This window comes from Helianthus annuus, chromosome 15, assembly GCF_002127325.2.
Source record: "Helianthus annuus cultivar XRQ/B chromosome 15, HanXRQr2.0-SUNRISE, whole genome shotgun sequence".
In the NCBI taxonomy this organism is placed as follows: Eukaryota; Viridiplantae; Streptophyta; class Magnoliopsida; order Asterales; family Asteraceae; genus Helianthus; species Helianthus annuus.
The window spans coordinates 27345424-27359006 of record NC_035447.2 but is presented as its reverse complement, the minus strand read 5'-3'; positions in this window follow the sequence as shown (position 1 = coordinate 27359006).

Sequence of the window (13583 nt, the reverse complement as noted above, 5' to 3'; positions counted from 1 at the left end):
CCACATTCATTCATACATTAGCACACATTATATAAACAAGATTCATTCACAAACACTTCACTGTTCGTCATTTTTCAAACTTTAAGCATTACATCTGCGTATCCATTCCCTGGTGAGGCTTCAGTAATGTACCTGCATAACCTTTCATTCTCAAGGTACACCATTAAAACGTTAACACTCAACGTGTCTAAATCATGCTTATATACATACTTACATACAAACATACATTCACATCTACATACATACATATCTTTCCTACATCTCTACATTCATGCATACACTCATACATATCTTTATACATACGTACGTTCACATCTACATACGTACATACCTTTCTTACATCTTTACATACATGCATACACTCATACATACCTTTATACATACATACATACACATCTATATACGTAAAGGAAATTCTTAACTTAGAATCCCACAATTAGGTACCATATTACTACATATTCTTTAGGATCCCACCTTTGGGTACCATATTACTACTTATTCTTTAGGATCCCACCTTTGGGTACCATATTACTACATATTCTTTAGGATCCCACCTTTGGGTACCATATTACTACTTATTCTTTAGGATCCCACCTTTGGGTACCATATTACTACATATTCTTTAGGATCCCACCTTTGGGTACCATATTACTACATATTCTTTAGGATCCCACCTTTGGGTACCATATTACTACTTATTCTTTAGGATCCCACCTTTGGGTACCATATTACTACATATTCTTTAGGATCCCACCTTTGGGTACCATATTACTACATATTCTTTAGGATCCCACCTTTGGGTACCATATTACTACATATTCTTTAGGATCCCACCTTTGGGTACCATATTACTACTTATTCTTTAGGATCCCACCTTTGGGTACCATATTACTACATATTCTTTAGGATCCCACCTTTGGGTACCATATTACTACTTATTCTTTAGGATCCCACCTTTGGGTACCATATTACTACATATTCTTTAGGATCCCACCTTTGGGTACCATATTACTACATATTCTTTAGGATCCCACCTTTGGGTACCCCTACCCGTCGGCGACGCCCTCTAGTTTTTTTGCAGTTTTCTGCAGGTTCGTTTCGTCGTCCGTACGCACTAAAACGCACGTAACTTTTGAACCGTTTACCCGTTTGACCTCCCGTTTCTTCCTACATGCTTGTAAATTCACATTCTATCATATGAACATAAAATCTTACCTCCGGATTACGGAAATCCTTAACTTACATACATTCGACTTAACTATTTTCTAACTATTTGACCCGTTAAGGGTATTCGCGCATTAATTGGTCTATGACTGACCAAACCATCATCCCCACTTCCATACATGCCCAAAACATTACTCTAATCGAATAACTTGCTTCTAAACCACTTTTAAGTTCGTTTACCCCAAAATACCCATCATGGGCATTTTGGTCAACCTTAAACCCATCATTTACGACGAAAGACCTTAACACATATTTGACCTCAAACATCATATTTAATTCATTACAACACTTTATTACTTACTTGTACTACGAAGTGATTACGGAAATCACTTACCTTTAGTGTTCGTATTCGCATCCGTTTCCTCGCCTCTTTTTGACCCGTTAACCTTCCATGCTTCCATCCATCTTGACATGATCCCTATACTTTCATGTCATCGCATTCACATTCTTGTTAGCATACATGATTGTACATATTAACAATCATATCAAATTCATGTTTCACATTTGACTTTCATTAGTCAATTCTAACAAGCATAAGGCATATTTCCACAAGTTAATCTTTCAAACTCATACAATTCATCGTGTCATCACATATAACACGTATGGATATAACACGCATCATATGACTTTCTATAATATCACAATTGTGACAAAAGTCCAACATTGCTACTTATGCACAGTTGACTTTCAAAAAGTCAACAATTTATCATATGAACTTTCGACTTAACCTCATACATCCATGTCATTATAGTAGACTATACTAATGACACTATATACATTTCATACTCACGATGCAATAAGCATACAACCACATGATCATCTAGTTATATGCACATACCAAACATATTTAATTCCGTTCATTCTAGTAACATAATTCTACAACTAACACCATGACCTATGCTTAACAACCCAACATCATTCTAACTTCATCCTATTCTAATGATCTCATATGCTTCACATTTAGTGTACTTTTACTTATCAATTTTGATTAAGCAATTATTCAAACATGTAGTAAACATCATACCACTCCAACATAGAGTACAATATTCTAATGCATACTTTTACTAAATAACATGGCCAACCAAATCCTACATGAATTCCATATAAAAATAGATTTCTCATGTTTATTTATCATCAAATACATCATATCCCCATATTATACGATTTCATCCATTACTTGCATACCATTTCATCTATTAATCCCACCTAGGCATTTCATCAAACACTTGGTGTGCATGCCACAATTTATGCATAATGTACAAGTGTTTCATGCTTTACTTCCTACTTCATGCTTTCATTCATCAATTAACACAAAAACATCAACAAATTCATATCACATTCAATCTACCTAACAAGAACGCATTACATACACCATAACACAACAAGATGTGAACAAGGATTGGACTTGGGTGATCATTCAAGTCATCATCCTTACCAAAACAAATGGGTTTCACCTCTAAACATCAAATTAACCTAAATCATGCATAACCCATGTTCAATATGATGATTCTAACACACACCCATTCACAATTTCATACAAATTCGCAATTTACATCATAACCCACTTCGTGAAAGATCACCAATCTAACTTTTAAGACATACCTTACAATCCCCTTGTGAAGGTGATCATTAATCCGTGTTCATTCATGAATTTAGACCTTGATTTGCCCTTCGATTTGATGATTCTTCACGTTTAGGGTTTCTTGAGCTCTCATGAGAGCTCCTGCTCCTTTCTAGAACACACGAATGTGTGTGTTTGTGTGTGTTGATTTTCATAAATAAAACCCATCTTTCCATCCTAACCGTTTTGGTCCCTCAAGTTTTCTCACTAATTAGAATTGACACAACTTTCATTCCTTATTTGTTTCTACCATACTTTTAACTAGGACGAATAACCTAGTTATTTATTTCTTGATGTACCCGATCATAACACTTAACGAATATAAACATTCGGGTTTTGGGGTGTTACAAGTCTACCCCCCTTAAATAAGGTTTCGTCCCCGAAACCTTTCTCATTTCCTCTTACACACACACATCTATGTTTGACTTCATAGTCATATCATAATTATATGTAATCATCCTATCTCAGTTCATATTTATTCATACTATTGACTTTTTTTATAATAAGTCCATATTTTTCACACCATACCTTCACATAACATTTTCATTTCCCTTGACCCGTTTTTAATAGGTCAATATACATACTTCTTCAAGCTTGTGGTAATACGTTCATTCGTAGGATTTGTTTATAACGGATCTAATACTTTCATCTTGTCTTTTAAGATTACATTTCATACACACATTCTATAACATTCAACTCTTGTTTTGTTATCACAACAAAACTACTACTTCATAGTTACACCTACATGCTTAACTCCATAGTTAGCATCATTCTACTTTTCTATAGTCATTCGTACCTTACATATCCTTACGTTACCTTCAACTTGCCTCATTCGTTCTACATTACTATACCTCTCATTTCGTGCCTTACTTATTTTGCATAAGCATACGTGTCGTGCAATTCATTTCATGAGATTTTAACCAATACTCGAACTTTTCACTCAAAACCTTTGAGATTCGCTTCTTGATGACATAGTTTTCTTCTTATGTCAACTGAAAAAAAAATCAAACTTCCCATACTATACCATACCCATTCCATCATTCATTTCGTAGGTCGTACCCAATTAACCAATTCATACTTATCTAACATAAGTTAAACTTTTTACTGACCTCATCTCATATCATCAATCGACGATCCGTAACCCAGATCGATCCGCATTCTTCACGAGTACTAGCCATACCAGGCTAGATTTCATTCATCCGCGTAATGCGCTTTCGCCCGTGCACATCCTTCCACCAATTCGGTTGGTTTCATCACATCAAGAGTTTCTAACATTATCATCTACAATTTTAGCGGTTAGCACATTTCATTCAAGCATTCATTAAACTAGGTGATTACTCACCTATAATTCTTTACAATTTCCTACGCACATGCTATAACATTTTCCACACTTCATTCCTTACATGCAATTCTTTATTTTGGTTACTTATTTTGTCGACCTTTGCAGTTTGACGTTTCAAGGTCAAACTGACATTTCTTACTTACCGTAGATGTAAAGAGGTACACATTCGTACGTCTTTCCCTTCATGTTTACCTACAAGGACATCCATTACATCATTTTGGTATTCTTAACAAAACTCACCCTTCTCATTCATACTTAAATTATTGTCCGGGTCGTAGCCCGTCATTCATTATGACTCCTAAGAGTCCATTACTAACATATTTAACACATAACTTGTTCGAACTTCTTTCTTTCGCTTTAAAATTTAGGTTTGCATGCCCATTACGATCATTCTTTTGTTTATTACTTTACATTTATCCGTATGACTCGTTTGACACAACCATGGTCAAACTGTCGACACATTGTGATGTGGATTAATTTCATCCCTTTTTATATTTTAAATCCGTCCTTCGGACGCAATCATAGCATCCATACCTTTCATTATTTCTATGTTTTGAATCCGTCTAGCGGTTTCGAACATTCTCTTCATGCATTTCATACCTTGAATCCGTCTCACGGATTCAAACATATCATTCATGCCTTTCATCCTTGAATCCGTCTCACGGATTCAAACATTGCATTCATAACTTTCATTCCCTGAATCCATCTCCCGGATTCAGACATATTATTCATATCTTTCTTTCCTTGAATCCGTCTCATGGATTCAAATCATTTCATTCATACATTGCATTCCTTGAATCCATCTCGTGGATTCAAACATTTCATTCATACATATCATTCATATCTTGTTGATCCGTACCTTCTTACGGATTCAACATTCTTCATTTTTTTTTATCACTCATACTTTTCATTCCTACATAGTACTCTCAACTTCCCGAGAGTCTTAATTCCCATTTCCCCCCACACGCCCGCCTGCTACTCAACTCTACCGGACATACCTGTAACAATTATCATAATCTCACGAACGTCATACGTTTCTCGTGTACTGGCCAGGTACACAATCCACATAGTAGTTTCGTGCCTTCATGTATGTTGGGGCTGGATTTTACTATAAATGATCCTTATACGTGATCCTGACCAGTGATCCTTGTTTCTTTGGCAGATAGTGATCCTCAGACAGACTTCAGGATCAGGATCATGGGACGATATGGTGATCCTTACACTAACGGTCACTTCCACTTGTTACAAAATTGTTTTGCAGGAACACCTAGCAGGATACGCCCTACACATCATGATCCAGGGACGCGTTTTCACAAATATGGCAAGAGCTAAATTGGAGATAGACGTTGTACCGGATATGGAAACTTAGCTTGATTAATGGGCAGCAATTTAGGCTAGATTATCTTTATTTCTAAAGGGGTAATGAGCTGATATTTAGTCATTTTACCTAAAATAAGTCACACACACATGTATAAGTACCCGTCTTCCTCATTCGGAAGGACACACACAACATACGACACAACTCTCAAACACTTAGACACTCAGTGATCCTTGTACTCAGCTCATTACTATCCGAAGTTGTAACTACATTTTTATTATATTGAAGTTGGTGATCGGTAGTTGCCATCACCCGAGGTTTTTTATGCCGGAGATCATACATTGATCAAGGGCTTTTTCCTCGTATAAATCATTGTGTCTTTGTATCTTTATCACAGAAGTGATCCTTTACTTCCATAGCTAACCAAGCATCATACCCCGTTTACATAAAGTTTGGTTACATTATCCTTGTGTGATTTTTGACCAAAACAGTTTGGCGCCCACCGTGGGGCAATTGGTGCTTCATTCATAAAGAAAATCTTTTGTTCGAAATCATTTCAAAGAGTTACATGGCTTCATCATTGAAGAACACCTCCACGGCGATGTCTGCAGTCACCTCAGCACAAACCACTCTACCTCCTCCACCGGCAGGATCCCAGAAAAATGCTGAGAAGAGAACAACCCCTTCTTTCTCTAAACCTCCATCTTCTTCTGCTATGAATTCTTCTATTCCCAGTACTAGTGATGTGTTTGCTTTAATTTTGCAGATGAAGGATCGTATGCAGCGGCAGGATGAAACTAATGACAGGATCCTCAGGGAGATTGGAGATCTCAAAAGACAAAAGAAAGCGGCAGAGGATCATTCCCCACTGATGCCAAAATCCTTGAGTTTTGAGACTCCAATGGTCACCTCTCAGCCATCAGGGATCCCAGACGTACAGATCACAGGGGAGACGAGAGGATTACATCTCAAGTCAGCAGCAATGACTCAGACATCGGGCTCGTATTTTCAGCCAGCAGGATCCTATCCTCAGTATATGGGATCCTTCATGAATCCGGGAGCCTATCCGGGGTCACAGCAGTTTCAAGGATCCTACTTTATCCCAGGATCATTCCAGGGCCAAGGATCCTCCTTTATTCCAGGATCATCCCAGGTTCAAGGATCCTCCTTCGTTCCAGGATCATCCCAGATACCAGGATCCTTACAGATGCCAGGATCCCTAAAAAGTTTGCAAACAGGGAGTCTAGATGTCCATCAAGGGGACTTCATTCCAATGCAGACCATTGCTTCCACTGGTCCCTCCGTTGTTCCAGAATCCCAGCAATATGGATTCCCTAACTTGAACCCAATGGGAGGTAACACTTTAAATAATTATCCTACTACTAACCTTGGGTTCATGCAGGATACAGGTACCAATCATGTTATGGCCAGGGAACTACAGAAACTAAAGGACATGATCTCAAGTGTTCCAGGGGTAGTCAAGCCTATCCCAGAGATTGCAGATGGGAGCCACAAGGTATCTCGCTTTGCACCACCAATCTGTGATGCAGAGGTACCCAAAAGGTTCCATATCCCTACCATGAAGTTGTATGACGGCACAACGGATCCAGAGGAGCATATAGCACAATACAGGGAAAGGATGGAGATCAATCCTATCCCAGAAAAATTGAAGGAAGCATGCCTATATAAAGGATTTGGATCTACTCTTACTGGATCAGCCCTTAAATGGCTGCTAAGTCTTCCCCCTTACTCTATTACTTCATTTGCTAATTTAGTTAACTTATTCAATAACCAATTCTCTTGTAGTAGAAAGTTCGAAAAATTAACTAGTGATTTGTACAGGATAACTCAAAATCATAACGAATCATTAAGAGATTATATAACCAAATTTAGTAAAGAATCCTTGGATATTCCCAACTTGGATATGGCTACGGCTGTTGAAGCCTTCAAAATGGGACTTCTTAAGGATTCATTATTCTATGATGATCTTGTTATGACACCTTGCAGGAACTTAGATGAAGTAAGAACTCGAGCACTCAGGTTTATCCGGCTAGAGGATGACAAGAGGATCCAGGAGAGACAAGTAGGATCCTCAAAACAAGATAAGCAAGGATCCTCCTTCAAAAACAACAAGTTCAAATCCTACCATAGAAACGAGAACAAGAATGTGCATGCTGTCGACCAAGAAGAGGATGATGAAGAATATCCTCCAATCTCGGAATATTGTTTTTCCGTTGATAATCATGAACTAATCCTTGCAATGCAGAATCTAGGTGAGAAGGCTAGGTGGCCCAGGAAGAATGATAAACCATCCGGGACTAAAGACAAGTCCAAATGGTGTGCATACCATGAGGATTTCGGCCATCTGACTGAAGATTGCATAGCCTTAAGAAAAGAAATTGGATACCTGCTAAGCAAGGGGCATCTAAAAGAATTATTGGGGAGAAAAAAGCAAAGGACCCAGGATCCTGAAAGGATCCCTGAAAAGGCTCCAGCACCTCCGGCAAACGCACAAGTGATTAACTTCATATCCGGAGGATCAGACATTTGTGGAACATCCTTCTCAGCGGCCAAAAGACATGCAAAAGAATCAAAAATGGATAATGGAGATAGGCCTATTAGAACCTCAAGCGTCTCAGAAGGAAAGATGATAACATTTGATGAGGATGATCGCATTAATGTTCAGGATCCTCACCATGATAGCTTAGTTATCACTCTCTTTATCTCTAACCATTTTGTCCGCAGGATCCTTATTGACGGAGGGAGCTCAGTGAACATTATCCAGCTTGATGTCTTGAAGAAGATGGGAATCCCAGAATCAGACATCACCCCAAGATCCTCCGTGCTTGTGGGATTCAGTGGAGAAACGAAGAAAACTCTGGGGGACATCAAACTCCCAATCTACGTGGAAGGATTACATAATTACCAAAAATTTTGTGTTATTGACTGTTTACCTTGTTGCAACGTTATCCTTGGCAGGCCTTGGATACATGACATGAAAGCGGTTCCATCTACCTACCATCAATGTGTGAAGCTCCCTAGCCCATGGGGGATAATCAAGATCGACAGTGACCAGCAAGAAGTTAAGGATTGCTATACCTCATCCATGAAGCCAACCTCGAGGCCAAGGGAGCAATAGCAATTACAGTATCCTCCGAGGAACGTCTTGGAGGCAAGGGAACAAGATGTAGATGAAATCCTCTTGGATCCTAGTGATCCTGAATCGAAAATCTATATCGGATCAGGGATCCTTGGCAAGATGAAAGAAGACATGATATCCTTCCTCAAAAGAAGAAAATCTACCTTTGCTTGGAAACATGAAGATATGACAGGTATATCTAAGGATATTATTACTCACAAACTTGGCATTGACAGATCTATCAAGCCAATCCATCAAAAAAGGAGGAAGTTTGCACCAGAAAGGAATGCCATTATCCAAGAAGAAGTAGAGAGACTACTCCGAGCAGGTATGATCAGAGAGGTAAAGTATCCTAAATGGTTAGCCAATGTGGTTGTTGTCCAAAAGAAAAACGGAAAGTGGAGGGTATGTGTCGATTTCACTGATTTGAATAAGGCATGTCCCAAGGATCCTTTCCCATTACCCCACATTGACTCCATGGTGGATGCAACAGCGGGGCATGAACTGTTAACTTTTATGGATGCATCATCTGGATTCCAACAAATCCAGATGGAACCATCTGACCAAGAGGATACAGCCTTTATGACCCCAACCGGTTTATATTGTTATATTGCCATGCCTTTTGGACTAAGAAATGCAGGTGCAACATATCAAAGGCTGGTAAATATGATGTTCAAAGATCAAATTGGAAAAACTATGGAGGTGTACATAGATGATATGGTGGTCAAGTCAAAGAAAGCTGAGGATCACCTAAGGGACTTGGAAGAAGCATTCGATATCCTTGATAATTACAACATGAAACTTAATCCTTCAAAATGCCATTTTGGTGTTAAGGCAGGAAAGTTCTTAGGATACATGGTAACCCAGAGGGGCATTGAAGCAAGCCCGGAACAAATCAAAGCATTAATAAATATCAAATCTCCTGCCAATGCCAAGGATGTTCAAAGACTAACAGGCAGGATAGCAGCTTTGAACAGGTTCATATCGAAATCCTCAGAAAAGTGCAAAGAATTCTACGATATCCTAAGGAAGAATAAGAAGTTCGAATGGACTGAGAAGCATGAGAATGCTTTACAAGCCCTAAAAGAATATATGTCCTCAGCACCAGCATTAGCAAAACCGGAAAAAGGAGATGTGTTATCCTTATATCTGGCGGTATCCTCAACCGCTGTAAATGCTGTCCTTGTTAAGGATCACGAAGGTACACAATATCCTATCTACTATGTAAGTAAAAGTCTACTTGATGCCGAATCCAGGTACTCACACCTCGAAAAACTCATCCTTGCATTAATCATGGCATCCACGAAGTTAAGGCATTATTTTGAAACCCATACTATTATTGTCAAAACTAATTTTCCAATTAAGAATGTCCTCAGGAAACCGGATATGTCAGGGAGAATGGCTAAGTGGGCAGTGAAGCTTAGTGCCCATGATATAAGATACGAACCAAGAACAGCCATTAAATCTCAAGCACTAGCTGACTTTGTGGCTGATTTCAGTAGTGATCTACAAAAGGAAGCAGAATTGGAGGTCCAGCAGCTGGATGAGACCAAGGATCCTTGGATCCTACACACTGACGGATCCTCAAACATCAAAGGCACAGGGCTAGGGATCCTCCTAAAATCGCCACAGGGGGACATAATACCCCACTCCATAGCCTGTGAGTTCCAAGCAACTAACAATGAGGCTGAGTATGAAGCCCTAATTGCTGGCTTACAAATCGCTAAGGATATGGGGGTAAAGTATCTTAACGTATATGTAGATTCATTATTGATCACTAATCACTTTAACGGATCCTATGCTGTTAAAGGTGAAAAACTAACGAAATATTTAGAGATAGTCAAAGAATTGGCACTCTCTTTTGTTTCTTTTAGCTTAACACAGGTACCAAGGGAGGATAACACGGAAGCTGATGCATTGGCCAACCTAGGATCATCCTTAAAAATTCCAGAAGATATAAGTATCCCTATCATCCATATCCTGGCTCCTGCTATCGAAAATCAAGTAGCCATGGAAATAGAAGAGGATACTGCAGTAATCCCTAGTGAAGAAGCTCGATCTTATTCAGGATCATGGATCCCACCAATCATGAAATACTTGCAAAACGGAGAGATTCCAACGGGAGAAAATCCTAGAGCTTTCAGGATTAAGGTATCTCAATTTGCAATCTTAAATAATGTGCTATATAAACGATCCCTTGCAGGACCATATTTAAGATGTATTGAAGATCCTGAAATAGAAGAAGTATTGAGAGACTTCCACGAAGGAGATTGTGGAAACCACACTGGGGGCAGGGCATTATTCTCAAGGATCCTTAGAACAGGATACTACTGGCCAACCATGAAAAGGGATGCTGTAGAATATGCTAAAAAGTGTGATCCTTGCCAAAGACATAGCAATATCCTCCATCAACCAGCTGAATTCTTACACCCAATACCATCCTCTTGGCCATTCATGAGATGGGGAATGGATATAGTTGGCAAGCTTCCTAAAGCACCTGGTGGAAAAGTATTTATGCTCGCCATGACTGACTATTTCTCCAAGTGGATAGAAGCTGAAGCCTTTGCTCAAGTCAGAGAGAAGGAAGTTATATCCTTTATCAAAAGAAACATTATAACCAGATTTGGCATTCCCTCTGAAATTGTATGTGATAATGGTTCTCAATTCATTGGAAGGAGAACCACTAACTTTTGTGACAGTTGGGGAATCAAGATGATCACATCAACACCAGTTCACCCACAAGCCAATGGTCAAGCAGAATCATCCAACAAGATCATCATCAACAATCTGAAGAAGAAGCTAGGATCCAAGAAAGGGAAATGGGCAGAAGAGTTACCTTATGTGCTATGGGCTGATAGGACAACTCCCAAAAATGCCACCGGTCAGACACCCTTCTCTTTAGTATTTGGGGCAGAAGCAGTGATCCCAACAGAGATGGTGATCCCAACTGCTAGAACAAGTGCTCGTGATCCTGAAGAAAATGCTACGATCCTAGCTCAGGATTTGGATACTATTGAGGAAATCAGGGATCTAGCTAGGATAAGGATGGCAAGCTACCAACAAAGGATGGCTGGTGCCTACAACAAGAATGTCAGGATAAGGAAGTTCCAAGTCGGAGATATGGTGTTGAGAAAAGCATTTCAAAATACCATCAATCCTGCTGACGGGAAGCTAGCACCAAAATGGGAAGGTCCCTACTTGATTGAAGCTGAAGCAGGAAAGGGGGCATACAGGTTGCTAACCATGGAAGGAAACTTGTTACCAAGAGCCTGGAATGCTGTTCACTTAAAGAAATATTTCATGTGAACATGATCCTTCCTGCATGTGATCCTTACATTGAAGTATCCTTGAAGGATCCTGGAGATATCGGTGATCCTTACTCAGGTAATATGCTTATCCTAAAACTATTGCATTTTCTTATTTTTTTTAAGGATAAGGATCATGTATCCTTCATCCCCTACTCACAAACCATTTGAGTTATGATAAGTTCAGGTATCTTCAGCATATCATCAAAGATCTTCAAAAGCACCACAGATCCTTGGGTCCAACCCCAGTTATCCTTGGGATTATCCCCAGTTTCCGCTAGCAGCGCACGATGATCCTGATATAGTTCACGTCCTTGGGATCAGTACCCACTTTCGGGGCTGGCGACCTCATCGTACTGGCTATACCCAGGATCCTACGTATAATGGTGGACGCACCATACATCCGTTCCTAAGGTTTCTAACGTTTTCACGTTAGCTAAGGTTTTGACATTTTCATGTCACTAAGTTTGGATAGTTGCCAGAAAGGGCCATACTCCAGTTTACATACGATCCTTTGGGCTTGTCCCCAGTTATCCTATGGGCTTGTCCCCAGTGATCCTCCGGGATCATCCTCAGTTATCCTATGGGCTTGTCCCCAGTGATCCTCCGGGATCATCCTCAGTTGTCCTATGGGCTTGTCCCCAGTGATCCTCCGGGATCATCCCCAGTTATCCTTTGGGCTCGTCCCCAGTGATCCTCTGGGATCATTCTCAGTTATCCTTTGAGCTTGTCCCCAGTTACTAACTTATCCTTTATATTGGCTTAGTCCCAAGTTGTATTCCATTTTTTCAGGTTTTCGAAGTTAAACAATTAAGGATCCTTAATCCTTATTATCCATTAAAATTTTACCTATGGTAATTCCGATTAAAGGTTAGGATCCTAACTTGGATCCTCAGGTATGATCCTTAACTACTTTTAATTTCATTATTCATTTGAATAACCTTTAGACCTTGGCAACTGAACCTATGATCCTTAAAATAAACTATCTTGAAAACTTTCGATTATAGGATATTTGATCCAGGATCATATCCTAAATTTCTTAAACATAATTTGCTCAACTTTTCAAACAAACATGTGTCAAAACAATTGAAAATCAAAAAGGATAATAACACAAGATAAGCGACAAAAGTTTAAGATTTTATTTATTAAACAAAAGGATCTTTAACCCTTTCAAAAAGTTGTCAAAATTACCTACCCAAAGCTTCTACCAGCAATACGTGGCCCGTCCGCTGGGGTAGGTAAAGGGTGTCCATGATAATAGGTTCAAAAGTATTGCAGGGAAATTAAAAGGCGGCAGGATCACAACGGCTTCATCCCCCAAACAGAGGATCCCTCCACCATGTGTAATCCTACCTATTGTCTAAAAGGATCCAGGACCCTTAACCCTAAGAAACTATTGTCCAGAGATTACAAACCATAATTGTTTCAAACATCAACAACCACAAAAGACCACTACCAATCCTAAAAAATTGGGCTCCGGCCTAGTCAACAATATCCATCATCGCCCAATCATGCAGCTTACTTCTTCACTGCTCCATCACCACCAGCTTCTCCACCCTGATCCTTATCAGCATCACCGCCTTCCAGCATGGGGATCTCCTCAGTCTCATCCTCATCCTCCAGGTCCGCCAACC